The sequence below is a fragment of the Arachis stenosperma genome, chromosome 9, assembly GCF_014773155.1.
Source record: "Arachis stenosperma cultivar V10309 chromosome 9, arast.V10309.gnm1.PFL2, whole genome shotgun sequence".
Lineage (NCBI taxonomy): Eukaryota > Viridiplantae > Streptophyta > Magnoliopsida > Fabales > Fabaceae > Arachis > Arachis stenosperma.
The window spans coordinates 41629225-41636431 of record NC_080385.1 but is presented as its reverse complement, the minus strand read 5'-3'; the positions used below and the strand labels follow the sequence as shown (position 1 = coordinate 41636431).

The 7207-nt window shown below is 41.2% G+C and overlaps 1 non-coding gene across 1 annotated transcript; it reads left to right on the top strand.

Annotated features, from left to right (window-relative positions):
- Positions 1–6883: 6883 nt before the first annotated feature.
- On the top strand, positions 6884–6989 carry LOC130952531 (small nucleolar RNA R71). Its single transcript, XR_009074711.1, has one exon. It is a non-coding gene; the product is annotated as a small nucleolar RNA R71 (small nucleolar RNA).
- The last annotated feature ends 218 nt before the right edge of the window (positions 6990–7207 follow it).

The window sequence follows — 7207 nt, the reverse complement described above, 5'->3', positions numbered from 1 at the left end:
CTTTTTCAAAGATACTTACTAACAATTAATGATTTGATTGAACATTTTTTGCCTTTTCTGTTGAGGAAGGTTTTATGTTTGAATCATATCTTTTCTTGTTAGGCAAGTCATTAATTTTTAAAATCATATCTTTTGAAAATTGTTTTCAAATCATATCTTTTAAAAATTGTTTTCAAATCATATCTTTTAAAATTGTTTTCAAATCAAATCTTTTCAATCATATCTTTTTAATCACATCTTTTTCAAATTAGTTTTCAATCATATCTTTTTAATTTCTAATTTCAAATCCTTTTTCAAAGATCACTTGATTTCTTTCTTACTTTTAATTTCGAAAATCAATTAGTGTTTTTCAAAAATGTTTTCAAAATATTTTAATTAATTTTCGAAAAATTACTTCCCTCCTTCTCACATCCTTCTATTTATGGAGTACCACTCCTTCTCAATGCACAATTCGAACCTTATCTAAATAAAGTTCGAATTCTTCTTCTCCTTCTTCTTTCTATTTCTCTTTTCCTCTGACACCTCAAGGAATCTCTATACTGTGACATAGAGGATTCCACATTTTCTTGTTCTCTTCTCTTTCATATGAGCAGAAGCAGAGACAAAGGCATTCTTGTTGAAGCTGACCCTGAACCCGAAAGGACCTTGAAGAGAAAGCTAAAGAGAAGCCAAAGCACAACAACTCTCTTTAGAGGACCTGACCGAATTCTTCAAAGAAGAAGAAGACATGGCAGCCGAAAACAACAATAATGCAAACAATGCAAGGAAGGTGCTGGGTGACTTCACTGAACCTACTCCTGATTTTTATGGGAGAAGCATCTCTATCCCTGCCATTGGAGCAAACAACTTTGAGCTTAAACCTCAATTAGTTTCTCTAATGCAACAGAATTGCAAGTTTCATGGACTTCTGGTGCACGAAATTGTGATCAATACTTTTCAAAACATAAACAATCCCTAGTAATGGCTCCAAGGACTTGGTGCTCAATACCATGGCATAAACACAACTTCGCACAACTAACCAGCAAGTGCACTGGGTCGTCCAAGTAATAAACGTTACGTGAGTAAGGGTCGATCCCACGGAGATTGGTGGTATGAAGCAAGCTATGGTCACCTTGTAAATCTCAGTCAGGCAGACTCAAATGGGTATAGTGATGAACGAAAATAATATAAAAGATAAAGATAGAGTTACTTATGTATATCATTGGTGTAAGAGCTTCAGACAAGCGTATGAAGATACCTTCCCTTCCGTCTCTCTGCTTTCCTACTGTCTTCATCCAATCCTTCTTACTCCTTTCCATGACAAGCTCGTGTAGGGTTTCACCGTTGTCAATGGCTACCTCCCATCCTCGCAGTGAAAGCTAATGCTCATACACTCTGTCCGGTTAAAGAATCCAAGAGATATTCACTAAGCCTCAGATGCTTGTAGAACAGAATGGTTGTCAGTCACCTTGTTCATAGGTGATAATGATGATGAGTGTCAATCATCACCTTCTCAGATTGAAGAACAAGTGATATCTTGGACAAAGAACAAGCGGAATTGAATAGAAGAACAATGTAATTGCATTAATACTCGAGTACAGCAGAGCTCCCACCTTAATCTATGGTGTGTAGAAACTCCACCGTTGAAAATACATAAGAACAGGTCTAGCATGGCCGAATGGCCAGCCTCCCAAATGATCTAAGATAGCATAAAATTAGAGATAGCTACCAAGATTCTTCGATTAATACATAGTAAAAGGTCCTACTTATAGAAAACTAGTAGCCTAAGGTGTACAAAGATGAGTAATGACATAAAAATCCACTTCCGGGCCCACTTGGTGTGCTTGGGCTGAGCATGAAGCTTTTCGTGTAGAGACTCTTCTTGGAGTTAAACGCCAGCTTTTATGCCAGTTTGGGCGTTTAACTCCCAATTAGGTGCCAGTTCCGGCGTTTAACGCTGGAATTTCTGTAGGTGACTTTGAACGCCGGTTTGGGCCATCAAATCTTGGGCAAAGTATGGACTATCATATATTGCTGGAAAGCCCAAAATGTCTACTTTCCAACGCCGTTGAGAGCGCGCCAATTGGGCTTCTGTAGCTCCAGAAAATCCACTTCGAGTGCAGGGAGGTCAGAATCCAACAGCATCTGCAGTCCTTTTTCAGTCTCTGAATCAGATTTTTGCTCAGGTCCCTCAATTTCAGCCAGAAAATACCTGAAATCACAGAAAAACACACAAACTCATAGTAAAGCCCAGAAAAGTGAATTTTAACTAAAAACTAATAAAAAAATATACTAAAACTCAACTAAACTACCAAAAACATACTAAAAACAATGCCAAAAAGTGTAGAAATTATCCGCTCATCACAACACCAAACTTAAATTGTTGCTTGTCCCCCAAGCAACTGAAGATCAAATAAGATAAAAGAAGAGAATATGCAATGACTCCAAAAACATCTATGAAGATCAGTATTAATTAGATGAGCGGGGCTTTTAGCTTTTTGCCTCTAAATAGTTTTGGTATCTCACTTTATCCTTTGGAACTCAGAATGATTGGCTTCTTTAGGAACTCAGAATCCAGATAGTGTTATTGATTCTCCTAGTTAAGTATGATGATTCTTGAACACAGCTACTTTATTGAGTCTTGGCCGTGGCCCAAAGCACTCTGTCTTCCAGTATTACCACCGGATACATACATGCCACAGACACATATTGGGTGAACCTTTTCAGATTGTGACTCAGCTTTGCTAAGTCCCAACTAGAGGTCCAGGGTTTCTTAAGCACACTCTTATTGCCTTGGATCACAACTTTATTTCTTTCTTTTTCATCAATCAATTTTTTTTTGTTTTTTTTTTTCGTTTGCTTTTTTTTTTGTATTCACTGCTTTTTCTTGCTTCAAGAATCATTTTTATGATTTTTCAGATCCTCAGTAACATGTCTCCTTTTTCATCATTCTTTCAAGAGCCAACATTTTAACATTCATGAACCACAAATTCAAAAGACATATGCACTCAAGCATACATTCAGAGAACAAAAGTGTTGCCACCCATCAGAATAATAAACTGTTATAAAATTCAAATTCATGCAATTCTTTTTCTTTTTAATTAAGCACGTTTTTATTCAAGAAAGGTGATGGATTCATAGGACATTCATAACTTTAAGGCATAGACACTAAGACACTAATGATCACAAGACACAACATAGATAAACATAAGCACTAAAATTCGAAAATAGAAAATAAAGAACAAGGAATCAAGGAACGGGTCCCACCTTAGTGATGGCGGCTCTTCTTCCTCTTGAAGGTCCTATGGAGTGCTTGAGCTCCTCAATGTCTCTTCCTTGCCTTTGTTGCTCCTCTCTCATGATTCTTTGATCTTCTCTTATTTCATGGAGAATGGAGTGTTCTTGGCTCCACCCTTAGTGTCCCATGTTGGAACTCAATTCTCCTAGGAGGTGTTTAGTTGCTCCCAATAGTTTTGTGGAGGAAAGTGCATCCCTTGAGGTATCTCAGGGATCTCATGATGAGAGGGGTCTCTTGTGTGCTCCATCCTTTTCTTGTTAATGGCTTATCCTCATCAATGGTGATGTCTCCCTCTATGTCAACTCCAACTGAATAACAGAGGTGACAAATGAGGTGAGGAAAGGCTAACCTTGCCAAGGTAGAGGACTTATCCGCCACCTTGTAGAGTTCTTGGGCTATACCTCATGAACTTCCACTTCTTCTCCAATCATGATGCTATGGATCATGATGGCCCGGTCTAGAGTAACTTCGGACCGGTTTGCTAGTGGGAATGATTGAGCGTTGGATAAACTCCACCCATCCTCTAGCCACGGGTTTGAGGTCATGCCTTCTCAATTGAACCGGCTTGCCTCTTGAATCTCTCTTCCATTGTGCGCCCTCTTCACATATGATTGTGAGGACTTGGTCCACCTTTGATCAAGTTGACCCTTCTTGTGTAAGGATGTTCATCTCCTTGCATCATAGGCAAGTTGAACGCCACCCTCACACTTTCCGGACTAAATCCAAGTAGTTCCCCCGAACCATAGTAAGATAATTCTTTGGATTCGGGTCATACTTTGGTCATGGCTCTTGGTGATCCATGCATTGGCATAGAACTCTTGAACCATCAAGATTCCAACTTGTTGAATGGGGTTGGTAAGTACTTCCCAACCTCTTCTTTGGATCTCATGGCGGATCTCCGGATATTCACCCTTTTGAGTGAAAAGGGACCTCGGGGATCACCTTCTTGACCTCGGGGATCACCTTCTTCAAGGCCACCACTTCATAGAAGTGGTCTTGATGCACCCTTGAGATGAACCTATCCATCTCCCATGACTCGTGGAAGCTTTTGCCTTCCCTTTCCTCTTTCTAGAGGTTTCTCCGCGGATGCCTAATGGTTGGAAAAACGAAAAAGCAACGCTTTTACCACACCAAACTTAAAATGTTTGCTCGTCCTCGAGCAAAAGACGAAAGAAGAGAGTAAAGAAGAAATGAGGAAGAGGAAGATGGTGGTGTATCCGGCCAAAGAGGGGGAGAAGTGGTGTTTAGGTTGTGTGAAATGAAGGAATGAAGGGGTAGTTATAGGAGAGAGGGGAGATGGGTTCGGCCATATGGGGTGGGGTTTGGGAGGGAAAGTGGTTTGAATTTGAAGGGTGAGGTTGGTGGGGTTTTATGAAGGCTGGATTGAGTGGTGAAGAGAAGGATGGGATTTTGATAGGTGAAGGGTTTGGGGAAGAGGTTGAGGTGATTGGTGAATGGGGGAAGAAGAGAGAGTGGTGGTGGGGTTGGTGGGGTCCTGTGGGGTCCACAGATCCTGTGTCAAGGAAAAGTCATCCCTGCACCAAATGGCATCAAAAATCACGTTTTGACCCATTTCTGGCGTTAAACACCGGGCTGATGCCCATTCCTGGCGTTTAACGCCAGGTTTTAGCCCTTTTCTGGCGTTTAACGCCAGTCTGCCCCTTTCTGGCGTTAAACGCCAGAATGGTGCCAGACTGGGCGTTAAACGCCCAACTGCTAGGCTTACTGGCGTTTGAACGCCAGCAGCATCTTCCTCCAGGGTGCTGTTTTTCTTCCTGTTTTCATTCTGTTTTTGCTTTTTTCAATGGATTTTGTGACTTCTTATGATCATCAACCTACAAAAAACATAAAATAACAAAAGAAAATATATAGAATATAATCATTGGGTTGCCTCCCAACAAGCGCTTCTTTAATGTCAGTAGCTTGACAGAGGGCTCTCATGGAGCCTCACAGATACTCAGAGCAATGTTGGAACCTCCCAACACCAAACTTAGAGTTTGAATGTGGGGTTCAACACCAAACTTAGAGTTTGGTTGTGGCCTCCCAACACCAAACTTAGAGTTTGAATGTGGGGCTCTTCTTGACTCTGATTTGAGAGAAGCTCTTCATGCTTCATCTCTATGGTGACAGAGGGATATCCTTGAGCTTTAAACACAAAGGATTCTCATTCACTTGAATGATCAGTTCACCTCCATCAACATCAATCACAGCCTTTGCTGTGGCTAGGAAGGGTCCGCCAAGGATGATGGTTTCATCCTGCACTTCCCAGTCTCTAGGACTATGAAATCAGTAGGAATGTAATGGTTTTCAACCTTTACCAGAACATTCTCTACAAGTCCATGAGCTTGTTTTCTGAGTTGTCTGCCATCTCTAGTGAGATTTTGCAGCTTGTACCTCAAAGATCCTTAGCTTCTCCATTACTGAGAGAGGCATGAGGTTTACACTTGACCCTAAGTCACACAGAGCCTTCTTGAAGGTCATGGTGCCTATGGTACAAGGTATGGAAAACTTCCAGGATCTTGTCTCTTTTGAGGTAATTTCTGCCTAGACAAGTCATCCAGTTCTTTGGTGAGCAAAGGAGGTTTCATCCTCCCAAGTCTCATTTCCAAACAACTTGTCATTTAGCTTCATGATTGCTCCAAGGTATTTAGCAACTTGCTCTTCAGTGACATACTCATCCTCTTCAGAGGAAGAATACTCATCAGAGCTCATGAATGGCAGAAGTCCAATGGACTCTATGGTCTCATTTTGAGCCTCAGATTCCCTGGTTCCTCATTGGGGAGCTCATTGGAGGTTGGTGCACGCCCATTGAGGCCTTCCTCAGTGGCGTGCACTTCCTCTCCATCCTCTCCAAATTCGGCCAGTTTTATGGCTTTGCACTCTCCTTTTGGATTTTCTTCTGTATTGCTTGGAAGAGTACTTGGAGGGAGTTCAGTAATTTCTTACTCAGCTGTCCCACTTGTGTCTCCAAATTCCTAATGGAAGACCTTGTCTCAGTCATGAAACTTTGAGTGGTTTTGATTAGATCAGAGACCATGGTTGCTAAGTCAGAGGGGTTCTGCTTAGGGTTCTCTGTCTGTTGCTGAGAAGATGATGGAAAAGGTTTGCCATTGCTAAACCTTTCTTCCACATTATTATTGAAACCTTGTTGAGGTCTCTCTTGATTCTTCCATGAGAGATTTGGTGATTTCTCCATGAAGAATATAGGTGTTACCATAGGGTTCTCCTAGGTAATTCACCTCTTCCATGAAGGGTTCTCAGGATCATAAGCTTCTTTTCAGATGAAGCATCCTTAGTCCTGCTGGTGCATTTGCATTCCAGACAGACTTTGAGAAATCAAATTGACTTGTTGAGTCAATATCTTGTTCTGAGCCAGTAAGGCATTCAGAGCATCAATTTCAGAACTCCTTTCTTCTGACTAGTCCCATTGTTCACAGGATCCTTTCAGAAGTGTACATGAATTGGTTATTTGCAACCTTTCAATGAGCTCTTGAGTTTCTGTAGGCGTCTTCTTCAGATGAAGAGATCCTCCAGCAGAGCTATCCAAAGACATCTTGGATAGTTCAGAGAGACCATCATAGAAAATACCTATGATGCTCCATTCAGAAGCATCTGAGGGACATTTTCTGATTAATTGTTTGTATCTTTCCCAAGCTTCATAGAGGGATTCTCCATCCTTCTGTCTGAAGGTTTGGACTTCCACTCTAAGCTTACTCCACTTTGTGGTGGAAAGAACTTTGCCAAGAAGCATTGACTAGCTTTCCCAAGAGTCCAGGCTTCTTTAGGTTGAGTCCAACCATATCCTAGCTCTGTCTCTTACAGCAAAAGGGAATAGCATCAGTCTATAGACCTCAGGGTCAACCCCATTAGTCTTGACTGTGTCACAGATTTGCAAGAATTCAGCTAAAAACTGATGAGGATCTTCCATTG